At 45.4% G+C, this 14,194-nt stretch overlaps 1 protein-coding gene across 2 annotated transcripts in view; it reads right to left on the bottom strand.

The window, feature by feature from the left end:
• TBCK (TBC1 domain containing kinase) overlaps positions 1-14,194 on the bottom strand; it is a 1,319,282-nt gene that overhangs the window by 298,289 nt on the left and 1,006,799 nt on the right. The gene's annotated exons all lie outside the window — the stretch shown is intronic.

Raw genomic sequence — 14,194 nt, 5'->3', positions numbered from 1 at the left:
GTGCATTTCTGGTTAGTGCTTCCATTTCCACACATTGAAAGGAACGCAAGCTGACCACTTCGAACCCAAACCTTTCACTTTGTTAGGAAGATTATAGTTCTGTATACCTTACTACACCCATAAAGAAGAAGGCTAAGGTGATCACCACCCTCAAGGTCATTGCGGTCACTAGCCTAATGAACTCTGGATGATTTTCTTTTTTTCTTTGATTGAACTAAGTAGTTACACACACACTTGAAATCAGTGATTCATAAGTGAAAATTCATGAATGAGAATGGTGTCTGTAATGACCTGGAGTCAGGTGGTCACAATAAAGAGTAGTTGCTTCTTTAAATTCTTACAAAGTTTCAAAAGAAATCCCTATCGTTTGGATCCTCTAACAATTCAATAAAACATATCAATTTCCACTCTAGCCTCGAAACTAGAATCAGTCAACCATCCCCTCTTCCATAAGATAAAATCTGCAAAACCTAAACTGCAGTCAAACGAATCTAAATGTATGCAATGTGGGATGGGACACAATCACATTCAACCTCAGATAGTTTTTCCCCAAGCCAGGAGGGCAGAAAGACTGAAAACCTCGTTTATTTTTAGAACCTCTTGGCACACTAGTTTAAACGGCCAAATGGTCCCAACTGAACTATAAATACCAATAACAGTAACTTTGGGAATATATTTATCAAACAAATGTTAATGACGCAGTAAGACTTTCTTGTAAACTCTATACTACACTGCATTCCAATCCCAGATGACGGAAATCTCCTTCCTGCAAGCTGAAGACCTTGATATTGGTGGCCACAATCATGTCACATGCATGAAAAAATGCACCATGGAAACTTCTATGTAATACTTAAAAATAATAAGTCTTTGTCTAACATGAGAGATATTATGCAAGTTCAGCAAGGCATGTTTAAGCGACTGTATCCGAGGTTCAAAAATGAACACGCTACGTACCTGTGTAACGCTCTTTCTGGTGGATAGTCTAGCTGCACATTTCTACCTTTAGAATATCCCCCAGGTGCCAGACCAGATTTGGAAGATTTTCAACATCAATTCTCCTGTGCTCCAGTAGGAAGTGAAAATGGAGTCACATATAAGAGCCACCCCTGTGCATCAACGTTAGTTTCTTTCTTGACTGTCTGCACCCTGGGACGTGGAGCTAAAAAATAATCACTAGTACTGGTGTGCAGATTTCTAAATTGAGACATTTTTAGATTGGAAAAGAGATCATTCCACAGAATAAGGTTTTAGGGGAGGGTGCAGTGAGAAAGCTGTGGTTATAGTGTCTGCCAGAAAGAGTGGTACAGAGTTTCTGATGGATACTTCCAACTGAAGATTTCTCATTTTTAGAATAAATACCAAAGCAGTACCTCACAAAGGTGGTGCGTCTGTGGAATGTCTCAGATCAAAAAGATCAAGAGTGTCAGAACCCAACAGGTGAAATGCCCATCCTGTTGGACCTGGCTGCCAAGTCAGTGGCGATTCACGAACATGTGTACTGATACCAACGTCGCAGCCCAACAGATGTCAAGAACAGGCATTCCCCATGCCAGAGAAGTGGTAGCAGCACTGGACTTGGTGGAATGGGCCCTCAATCCCTCAAGAGACTGCTTCTTGACCAATGCATAGCAGACCATAATACAGAGGACGATCCACCACAACCGTCATTTTCTGCACTGCCTTTCCCTTCTTTGCCCTGGAGAACCTCTCAAAGAGCTAATCGTTCACCCACTGGACTTGGGCCACTGTAAAAGCTTAAAGCTCTTTTGGGATCCAGATGATGGAGTCTCTCCTCCTCTTTTGAGGGATGAAGTGTAGCAAAGTACATTGGGACTTAAATGGAGCCTTCTTCAAACTGAAAGTAGATTTTCCCTTTATACAGTCTTGTGTGCTATACTACCTCTATGATTTATCCAAGCAAATACTGCCCCACATTGTGTTCTCCCTTCTCTAACCAATCAACATTCAGTGGTATATAACGCAGCTTCACTTTCCTTTGTTTGTTCTGCTGTACTGTTTTGTACCCACTATTATAACTCTTAGAAAACTGTATTTGATATTGGTTTGGTTATCCATGACAGATATATAAATAATGATTATACAAATGAAGAATGCTGAGAGAGTGACTGTTTACCCGTCATGAAAAACAGTCACTACCTTTCATAAAAATGATGCCGTGGGCCTCAGCACCACTTTGGTAAAACAGTGGTGTAAGGTGGCAGCAGTGAGCGGGCTTCAAGTTCACTCATTCTGTAAGCCCAAGTTACTGTAGCTAGGAATACATTCTTCAGAGTTGGGTGATGTAATGGACATCTGTGCATTGGTTCAAACTACATGTACATACTGAAAGTGAGAATCAAATTAAGATCCCACCGTGGCCTCACAAAGGGATGTTGAAGAAACAAATTAATTCAGCCTTTTGGAAATCTCATCCCAAGAGTTCATTTGAACAAGGATTGTTGGTCTGACAGATAACCTTTAATGGTGCCTGCTGCAAGACCTTGCTGGGCTGACAGTTTGGCCTGCAACACATCAGTGTTGCGGGTGTAACACAAGCTTACAAAATAAAGCACCTTGCGTAGAAGAACTCCCAGCTGAGTTCATCTGTCCTGACGTTGAAAGATTCCAGCAGGTGGTTTATGACCTGGTAAACACCCTGGACACTATACCTCCTGGTATAGAACCGAGGGCACTGTCCCTGACTCAGAGGCCAAGACCTTCTCCATAGCTCCTTTAGGCAAAACAACCTACCCTTTTTGGAGTTAGGTGGACAGGTGCTCCTCTGAAAGATGTTTTTATGTGGGTGGGAGCTGAGGTATGTCTAAAAGGAATGGCAGGGCATAGCCTCCTTGAGCGATCTCAAGGGCCCATCTATTGGATGTTATATTTTGCCAACAAGGAAATGTCTGATCCTACCTCTTACAGGGCGGTTGTGTGACATTAAGGGCAAACTAAAAGACGTGGAGGCTGATGCTGCAGGGATGGGGAACTGGTAAGTGTGCTGAGCCTGATGGTCTGCTTGATTCGTGCCCCAACCCCTGAAAGGATCCAGGCACCTGTTTAAGGGAGGGGGAAAGGGCCTGGGGGGGGGGGGTTCGGTAATGGGCCTTGGTGGTGCCGGTATGCTAAACTTCTGGAGCAGCCATGAAAGGGGGTGAAACTGCTGAGAGTATTGTCTTGTGGGGAAGAAAGACCCAAGGAATGTGCGGCTGCCTGGTTTTCTTTAAAGCATACTAATGCTGAATCTGCCTTCTCACCAAACAGGCGAGATCCATCAAACAGCATGTCCACTACAGAAACTTGCAAATTACCTAAGAAGCCTGTGGACCTCATCCAAGCGTGTAGCGATGCACCAGACTAGTGCCCACAGCACTATCTAACCAGACGGTAGTGTCCAGACAATACCAGATGATATATTTTGTAGCATCCTGACCACCATTGATTATTTGAGTTAGGTTGCCTGAAATTCTTAGGGAACTGCAGCAAGATCACACCAACCATGTCCCATGGATATATACGTGCCTGGCAAACTGCTGTCATTGATTGACAGGACAGCCAGGCTGGTCGAGGAGAAGATCTGCTTCTCAAATACTTCAATTTATTTGGACACACTGTATAGGGGAGCCATGGGAAATGAATTGGAATTCACTCTACTGGTGGAGGCCAGAACCACCACATTTTCTAGTGCCTCAAAAAGTCAGGGTTGCCTGGTGCTGGCCCGTCACGCCTGGCAAGCTGCTGTTTACTGGTAGACAGGAACGAGGCTTAGATGAGGTGCCCATAAGAGTGTCAACGAAGGCTTCATTAAATGGAAGTAAGGATTTGGATGAAATTTGTACAGGTTTCAAAACCTCTGTCAATATAGGAGTTCTGACTTCCATAATCGGCAGTCGCAAATCTAATAACTTTGCTGCTCGTCTCATTACTATGGCAAAGAAGCATTCTTTTCAGTTGATGGTCCAGTGGGAGAATGCAACCCAGTGTCCAGGGAAGTGTCCAACCCACTGGCCTCCTGCAGGTCCATGTATAAATCATCATAATAGAGTTGGGGAAAATAACCACCCTCAACTCCAATGTCATCTCCAGAGGCTGGTTCGTTCTGATCAGAGTGGGAACTAAAAAGGCGTTGGAGCGCTGGGGTACAGGTCTGAGGCAAAGTGATGGTTCGGTCTGAATCAGACTGGCCTGAGGCCGGTTAAGATGGTACAGCTTCAGGACCCTGTTTATGGTAGAGATTAATTTGGTTCAGTGTTGGATAGGACTATGGGAATGGAGTCGCCCTGTGGCACCATGTGTACCTAGGTCAATCCCAAAATGACCAGTGTATACTTTGGTGCCGGCTTGAAATTACACTCCGGTAGAGCAGACTGAGGCAGTTCAGGAGGCACTGAGGATGGACCAGCCGACTGGAGGCCTCCATGAATCTTTGGGACCAGAAGGTGTACCAGAGGGAGCTGGAAGAGCACCAAAATTCACAACATGGTCTCTCTAAAGGCCTCAAACAATTGCGACGTACCCAATAGACCCAGAGACTTGAGGTGCATCAGGATTAGATGTGGAATTGGCATGGGAGTGAGAATGAGAGTGAGGCCACAAGAGTGGGAGGATTCAGATGAATCCTGCTTAGCCTTCTTGTGCTTACACTTCTACTAACACTTAGAGGAAGACCTGGACCGCCACAAGGACCAGTCCTGGGAACCTGTTTGCACCCTGGAGTTCAAGCAGGACTTCTGAGACTTCTTTCAGTGTTCAGTGACGTAAAGATTTGTTTCACACTCCTGTATCGCTTTAAGATAAACATGGACACACTCCTTGCAGGAACTGGAGTCATCTGTTGAACCCAAATACAGAGGCACACACCATGTGGGAATCTTTCACAGACATTTGCTTGTGACAGTCCCTACCAGGTTTAAACCCTTCATTTGAGAAGTGGACATAGTCCCCATGAACACTGGAACTCGTTAACTGATGAGAAAAAAGTTGGGAGAGAGCTCCAGGCCTGCATATGAAGATACATAACTAAAGGAATTGACGTTGATGTGCTGGGGTGGCACTTATATGCAGCTCTTTTCCACTTGTGAGGCAGAACAAAGCCAACAGAAAGCCACAAGGCACCACATACCGTGTAGAAGCACTGCTGTTTAAAATCTTCCAGATCCAGTCTGGAGCTAGCGGATACTCGAAAGGCAAAGAATCCACGGTTAGAAGCATCATTCAGGAAAGGTCTTACAATCACCATGTATCGGCCAGCAACTAAATAGTTAACACACACACACACACACATACACACACACCCTTGGAAGGAGATTACATGCTGCCCACAAAATCCAGCAATTTCATTATACTTCGGAATACCTCCAAGGGGAAGGCATTTTGAGTCTAGCCTGAAATAAAGCTGTGTTACTATTTATTGGGTTTGCTATCAGTCACTGTCCAGACAGCCATACCTGCCTCATTACTCTGATGTCCTGTCCAAAGTGTGAGTGAAATTGGTTTCTTGCACACAAATCAAAGTTATCAATCAAGACTGTTCACCTCAGTAACATGCCTGTGGAGTACAGTGAATGGGATTAATGTCACAACTGTGCCACACTTTTGCAATCAAAATCCATAACAGTAAGTCCAATTAAATTGGTAGGGTTGCCTACTGGAATATGTGCATATGTAGAAATGTAGCAGCTCACTTGCACAGAAATGTGGCTAAGTCCGTTTGACTTCACAGGTAAAGTGGTTCACACATGGGCATACCAATTTTCAGTATTTAGATGGTATTGAAGAAGGTATTTCATCAAGACCATCCCAAGTCATCTTCGTCACATGAATGTTCTGAGTTTCCTTTAACATACATTTATATTAGTTCCCCCCCCCAAAAAAAGAATCTAATAAAAAAATAATATTATTTCAACACATAACTATGCATGTCTATTAATAATTTCTGCATCATTTTCACCACTGCAACAAACCTTAACATTAGGGTACCAAATTCTCCAAGTTAACAATAATATCAGAAGGGTGAATCTCTTTCAGAATCCAAGAAATCAAAAGGTATGGGACAAATGCGTAGTGAAGAGGAAAGTTCCACCTCAACCAAAAGGCATCTCCCAAGGCTCCCACGATTGGATACTGGAGGCCACAGACCTGCTGAGAATAGGAATTTCCTTGAGTGTCAAAGAGATGCACCTTGAGGTATGCGCTCAGGGCAAAGATGTGTTTTATACCTCCAGATAGAGACGTCACTCGTGGGTGGCAAGATGATGTCGATTTAGACTCTCCACACTGGTATTCTGTGAACCAGCTGGATGGTTGACAACTAACCATAACACATGCTGTGAACTCACATCGAGCCTCAGCTCTTTTTGAATGAGAAGGTGAGACACCACTCCTCCCTGCTGTTGACATCCCACATCACGGTTGTACTGTATAGGAAGACTAACTGCAAAAAAAAAAGAAAAAGGAAGAAAGTCCTTGAACGCGAGCTGAATCACTCTGAATTCAAGCAGACTGATGTGCAGTACCTCCTCTTCCAGAGACCAGGGGTCGCTGACAGGAGGGTGGATGTATCCATCACTATCATTGTCAGGGCTCATGGGAGGTGAGTGGGGGAATTAGAAGGACCTCCACTGAAACAAGACAACCAACCCTCAGTTTACATTCTCTACAGTATCCCAGAAGAACACAATGGAATGCAACAGATTTCATGTTGGAACCACTACCTGTTGAGGAACCACTAGAGAACGTTCATGTACCATCAAGGATCAATGCAGGAACCAGAGGGAAATTGTTGCACATAGGTTGTGAAGGCACTGTCCATATGAATGAGAAGCACTGACAAGGTTGTAGGTGAGACATGGTCCTGTTGATGGAAAAGCCCAAGTCGAGCAGCAGAGCCCCAATCTCCCATAGATGACTCAACACTCTGTGCGGTATATAGGCTTTAATCAAACATTCATCCAGACTCAGAAATGCTGAAATCTCCAACCTCCTGAGATGGACCATGACCACACCATCACCTTTGTGAAGTGCTGATGTCAATTTGAATAAGATGACATTGAACTGGTAGTGGTGAACCTTATCACGAACCGGAGATACCTCCTGTGTGACTGCAAGATCAATAATTGCAAATGCATCCTGCAAGTTGAGGGACCCCATTCAGTCTTCTGCTTCCAGTTCCTGAAAGGAACCTGATTGAGTAACAACAGCTTGACAGTGTTTTTCTTACTGAGGTAAAAGTTCAAGAGCCTGACGAAGGCAGTCGTCCTTCTTGGGAACCAGGAAGCTCAGAGGGTAGCAACCCTGATTACCTGCTCTGAAACCAACTCCACTGCTGCCTTCTGTAGCAGGGCTGCCACTTCCTGCTGCAGTATGAGCAGCTAGTTGCGTGTCTGAAGAGTCTGAGGGGGAGGGAATCTATGGTGGGGTCTGCTACAAATTCAGGGCTTACCTCCTTTCTACAATCTGAAGGACACATTGGTCCAATGGTATGGCATCCGCCCTGTAGAAAGGAGGATACCTGATATATGAGGGGGCAGGAGTTGCTGCTGCAAGAGTGGGTGACTGACCTAGAAGCCAGAATACTAGGTCTGGTGTGCCGATCCTGACATTCTGATGCCAGGGAGAAGCAGTGTCTACTGGCACTAGAGTAGGCCAAGCTGCAGCAGGTTTCTCTTGAGGAGGCAAAGCAGTGTTGCAAGGATTCAACAAAAACAGTCTATGAGGCAGGGGACAAATCCATCAAACTGCTGTATTGGTTGGTGACACGAAATGTCTCTGCCATAGTGGTGCCGGCCATTAGGGACTTGGAGGGCGATCTTCAGGAGGAGCAGCTAGCGACTGCTCAGGTCTTTGCAACATTTTACCATGATCTTTATTGACGGTGTCCAGTAACCCCCTTGGAGGAAAGGAAGTCTATTCTCTGAGATGTCCCATTACCCTCCATTCCACGCTCCCTGGCACATGACAGACCAACCCTTGACAAACAAAGCAGTGGATACAGCCATTTCTGAACTCCAGTCAAGGAAGACCTCAGGACCCGACAGCTACCACATTGAGTATTTTAAAATGTTCCGCTCCATTCTAATGCCCCACTTGCGGAGCTGCTATGCAGAGGCGACTCAGCAGGGACTGTACAACTCCCCCCAACCCCCTCCCACACCTTGACTTTGCCACCATTATTTTAATCCCTAAGGAGGGTCTGCCTCCAGACCAGTGCTCTTCATACCGCCCAATCGCGCTTATTAATGCAGACATTAAGATCTATGCACCTGGGTGGCCAGCACCTTATCTCATCTTATTCACCTGGATCAGTGTACGTTCATGCCAGATAGAAGTGCACGTCATGGCATTCGTCGGGTCCAGATGGCCCTCTCCAAGGCGCCAGGGCTTGATGGCAGGCTGGCCCTCCTCATTGTGGACTTCTGTAAAGCCTTTTACTTGGTCCCTAGGGATTTCTTGGAGGTGGTCCTGCTGCGCTTGGACCTAGGAATAACATTCAGAAAAATGGTTCACCTCCTGCATCACAACCCCATGGCTCAAGTCTGGGTAAACGCCATACTATCCCCCCCTTTTCCAATCCGGCAGGGACGCATCAGGGTTGCCCTCTTTCTCCATTATTATTTGCCTCAGCCATAAAGCCATTGGTGTGCCTCCTGCACTGCAATGCACAGATAATGGGATGGAGATGGGAAAATGGATTTAAAGCTTGAGTGGCACTGTATGAGGATGATATCCTCCTATTCTTTGGGGACCCTTCGGCGTTTGGTCCCTGATGTCTGGAGATTCTTCATGTCTATGGTGAGGCCTCTGGTCTTCGCAATAATGCAAATACGGCTATCCTGGTGTAAGTTAAAGGAGGCACTGAAAGGCGATGTGGGTGCCCAGATATCCCCGTATGGTGAAATGCCTTTATGTACTCTGGGATTCACATATCTCATTTCCCAGATCTGGCCTAGCAGCTTAACATTCAGAGTCTGACCTCGGCCCTTGACCGAGACCTGCGATGATGGAATAGCATGCCGCTCAATTCTATGGGACGTAACGCAATCTTTACGATGATGAGTCTCCCCTGCTAACTCTATGTCTTAATGAATTTCCCATACCATATACCTTGTAAGTGGTTCCAATCCCTGAATTCTAAACTTACCGCCTTTATATGGACTGGATGGCACCATAGAGTGGCTTTCAACTCGGCGTGGAAACAGCCTTCTGATGGGGGTTTGGGAGTACTAGCCATCTATGCATACTACCTAGCCGCACAATTGGTACCCGTCAATGATTGATTTACTGAAGGTTACCGCCTAGAACTTCACCTGCTCGGTTTCTAAGGGCTTCTTGGCTAACTATATGAGGCTGTGGGTCTCAGGAGACCCCCTCGTGCACTTGAGTGGTGATACATTGCTGGAGATCAGGTTTGCGTCTGATTCAATGGGATTGCCACTTTACAGGACTAATCCCCTTATGGCAGGGCACGTGGCCACAACAGCTCTCTACTCTAAAGGGATTTCACCAGTGGGACCGAATAGGTATCACATACCTGGGAAATATTTACAAAGAAGATAATCTGATGTCCTTCCAGAATTTAAATGAACAATATGGTTTAGCTAACACACAATTCACCTGCTTTGTTCAGATATGGCAAGCTCTAAGGACACAGCTCACTCCAGACACTCAACTCCCAGAGTATAGCCCACTTGAGGCCAAGATACTAATGGGGTGTCTGGGAAAGAAATCGATAACCCAGATTAACCTCATGCCCCAGGCAACTCTGAATCTCTTCAGCAAAAATGGGTGGGCTGGGTAGGTGAACTGGATGATGAAGAATGTAGGGAGGCATGCCTGGCCCCCAGGGAGCTAGCAATATCCACATACCTGCGTATGATACAGGTTACTTATTTCCACACAACCTATCTGTCCCCATCACGCATACAACAGATGTTTTCTGATGCCCATCCTGTGTGTGTAAGGTGCAAATTTCCCACTGCTGACCTTTTAATGTGGGGTAGGACTGCCCTGCGTTGAGATCCTTCTGGGAAGCAGTGGGGCAAGAGATCTCAGAGGTCCTTGTGCACCCAATTGAGTTAACCCCCAGGATAGCACTGAGGGGGCGATGGAGGAACTGGGAGGTCCATGTGTGGATCAAACTTTTATAGGGATGGCCTGTTTAGTGGCTAAAAGAAATATAGCTAGCCTATGGAAGCAGCCTACACCCCCTTCGATATCAGTGTGGTGAACTGGAGTTGACTGGTTTGCACAGCAAAAAAAGACGATTTATGACTCCTGCAGATGTCCTGAGAAGCATGACAGTGTGGGGGAAATGGTGGGCTTAACATGGACTGTTCCTATAGATGGGTTGACCCCTGTAAGGGTCGTCATGTATTGTTGCAGATCTGGATATTCATCGCTCAATATCTGTAATGTATGGATGGTGCTCGTTATATACAAACAAAATAAAATTGGCTATTAAAAAAAGAAAGGAAGATACCCATCTTCCTATATGTTGCACATGCTCCTTTAAGGGAAAAAGTAAAGCAGCTTTCCAGGTGGTACACTGAATGCGGTGGAGAAGAAGGGTTGCTGGACGTGGCAAATAGTGTCTTTACCTCTATCTCAGTACTGCCTGCAAAGCTGGTACCCTGTGTAGGGAGGCTGGCACAGGGGATAACCGAAGACCCTTGAGAAATTTCCTGAATTGCAGGAAGTCTCTCACCGGATAATGAAAACCTAAGGAAGTGGGCCATTTTGCTCCCTGCCTTTAAGCTCTCTAGTGCAGCATCATCTTTGTCTCTGAAAACTCTTGCTCCACCAAACGGCTTGCCCATCAATGCCATTTGGCCATCACTGGAGAAGCCAGCTGACCTGTTTCAGGAATGTCTCCCTACCCACAGAGGAGCCCATAGCTTTGGCAACTGAAATGGCTTGGTCCAGTCAGGCTCTGATAACCTGTCTCGCGGGACCATGCCCATCAAAAATCACCTCCGCAAGACAGGTCTTGAGGTGGCCCAGAAGGCATGGGTATATTTTCTCAACAGTTTTGCTGCGTTTATGGACTGGAGTGCCAAAACTACCTTGTGAAAATATTTTTCCCTACTCCTTCCAGCTTCTTTTACTCCTTATCTGATGCAGCTGTAGGGAAAACACTGGGGATTTGTTTTGAACAGGACGGTCTGCACAAACAAAAAGGCTTGGTCCCCAGGAGTGGAGCAGTACTGCCACCAGGTGATTAACTGAAGTTGGTTTTGTCCATGAATGCTAGAGCTATGCCTGCCTCGATAAATGGGAGAAAGGGCTAAGAAGATGGAAGTGAATGACCTAGCTTCCACATTAGTGAGGGGGAGCTCCAGAACATCTGCCACTTTTCGTATTACAGCATAAAAGGAGGTTCAGGTCAGCTCAGGGGTGGCCAGACCTGAGTGGCACTCCATTTTTATCTCAGGAGAAGTCTCCAACCTGCTTGTGTATTGCAAAGCTAAGTGGTCTGCTCTATCACAAGAAAGTGAGGAAGCATGTTGGCTGCTTCACAGCTGCCATCAGTATCATGTGGTAAATTGTCAGGCCTCTGAATCAATTCAGGATTGGAGCTGAAAAGCCCTCTGGATCAATTCAGGATTGGAGCTGAAAAGCCCCCTGAATCAATTCAGAGTTGGAGTTCAAAAGCTCATGCATAGTTTGCCAGTAAGAGTAATCGTCTTGTTGTTCATCCATAAATATTTTCTCTTCTACTATCATTTGAGATTTCCATCTAGATCCTTGTAGGATTTGATAGCACCTGCTCCAAAACAGGTCTCCATGGGGCGTTGAAGGTATTCCATAAGGAAAGTAGAGGAAGTAAGGTGCTGAAGGAGCACCCGCTGGTGGAACCACAAACAGACTCACTATATGTTCCATGGGAACCACAAGGGGGTTGATGCCCCCCTGAACATGTTTGTCATAGCATCCAAAAAAGAAGGCTGTATCTACTCTCAATATCAGGAACTGAGAGTAGGCCTAATGGAGCACCAGGGAATGTAGCAATGATTGAGGTGCTAGTAAGGTGCCAGCACCTTGGGAGCAGTGATCTCCATCAAATCCAGCGACGAAGATAACTCCGCAAGAGGTAGAGTCTGACTATCCCTTTGACTGACAACTTCTCAAAGAAGAGCCTTCATGCTTCTTCCTCATCTTCGTCTCTTTCCCTTTGAGGATTTAAACAAAGGAAAAGATCAAGACAGAGATCTTGACTACAGCTGATAGCAAGCCCTTATGTTGTAGGTGGTGTGAATAGAAAGTTTGGCCTTGCATATCTGGATGGCTTTAGGGTTCATGCTGTGACACAGCTTGCACAACTCTGAGTTGTGCCTAGATGCCTGGCATCGCAAGTTAACCTCGTGGGTACCAGTGATGAACTTTTGTCTGCCACAATCACAATAAGGGTTTGAACCCTGACCTTTTAGGGGGTGACATCACTTAGCCCTGCACTCTGTAAGAAGTTTGTGGAAAACATTTTCTAGAGACCACTCTGAAAATTAAACTAGATAGCTCCAGATCCGATTTGAAGGATACTGAAAAAAAGAAACTGACAAGAGCACACTGGGGTGAGTGCTTTACAGCTCCAATATCATCACTGTAGCGTCGCTTCCGATGCCAAGTTGGAGCCAGCAACCCTTTCGGGCAGCTGAGAGAAATGGAAACGTTTCTGGATCCAGTAAGGCACTTGGGGATTATTCAACAGGTGAGGAATCCGCAAGTTGAAATATTCACCTTTATGGTGAATTCATTACTTTTAGTCAATATGCAGTCTTCAACTATCAACCTGCTGGTAGTGCGTAACCGGAAACCTACTGGATGGATATTTAAAAACACTTTATCCTTGCAATAGCATAAGCAACTCATGCAGGAGGTAAATCCACGTTCCCTGCAAGGAATTTTATCATAGAAAAGTCTCTACGGACCAGAAGTATCTGAGTTACCATAAAGATATCTATTATTCCTAAATTTGATTCTCATACTGAGGTCAGGTGCAACAGTAAACAGACTATGAAAAACAGATGCAGCTGTATGCAGAATACTGAAATAGGCTGCACAAAACCTCCTATGCAAAATGAGCATTGCTTCACGAAGAAGCCTCAAAAGAAGAAGTAACTTAACTTCGGTAACACTCTTTCTGTTGACTACTCTATCTAATCGCAGATGTGGAGCTTCGGGAATATTCAGAAGGTGATTCAAATTCCACAGGACCCAGGTGGGGTCCGAAAAACATCACAGCAGTACTCAGCCACACCAGCAGGTGGCACTATCCAGCTCTACAATATGCAAGAAGCTACAGAGCTGAGTGGCATGTAAGCGCCATCCCTGTGTGCTGACATTAGTTCCTTATCTATTTTTCTTTATGATCCTTTAGATGTGGAGATTAACTATTGGTGATTTCTAACTTGGGGCCTTTTAATTAAGATGTTAAAGAGGCCACTCTACAGAATGGTGGGGAGGAATGGAAGTGAGGAATCTGCAGTTTGATGTAGTATCCACCAAAAAGACACTTACTGAAGGTAAGTAACTTGCTCTTCTGATGGATACTTCTAACCATAGATTCCTCACCTTATCAATAGATATCAAAGAACTAACTCCCCAAGGCAGAGGGTCTGTGAAGTGGGCTTAAATCAAAAAGGCATGCAAAATCAGGCAGGCAAAGTGGCCATCCACCAGATCTGACTGTCGAGGCAACTGTGCTTTGTGAACGTGTGTACCGATGTCCATGTTGCAGCTTGGCAGATGTCAAGAACAGGTTCTCCATCCGCCAGCACAGTTGTAGCAGCCTTGGTTTGGGGGGAATGAACCCCTCAGTCCTCTAGGGATTGCTTCTTTGCCAGGGCCAGCAGATTTTAATACAGAGGACTATTCATCTTGACTAAGACCTATTTGGGCAAATGCAATGGAGACTATTTCGGGGGATGGGGAGGCGCAAGGAAAGACAGCAATATGATTGTTTGGTCATCATGCAAGGGTATTACGACTTTTGGAAGGAAGACAGTCCTAATTCACAGCACCAAGTTATCTGGAGAAAAAAGGTGGTGCATGGAGGTGGGCCAACAGCACCTGCAATTCACTCACAAGACACACTGATGTAACAGATTGAGGAACACTGTTTTAGAGTGAAATGTCTTAAAGAACAACTGTGGATAGGTTCACACAGCATGCACACTTAAGTCAAAACCAGGTTATGGTC

This window comes from Pleurodeles waltl, chromosome 1_2 (assembly GCF_031143425.1).
Source record: "Pleurodeles waltl isolate 20211129_DDA chromosome 1_2, aPleWal1.hap1.20221129, whole genome shotgun sequence".
Lineage (NCBI taxonomy): Eukaryota > Metazoa > Chordata > Amphibia > Caudata > Salamandridae > Pleurodeles > Pleurodeles waltl.
This window is presented reverse-complemented; position numbering and strand designations above follow the sequence as displayed.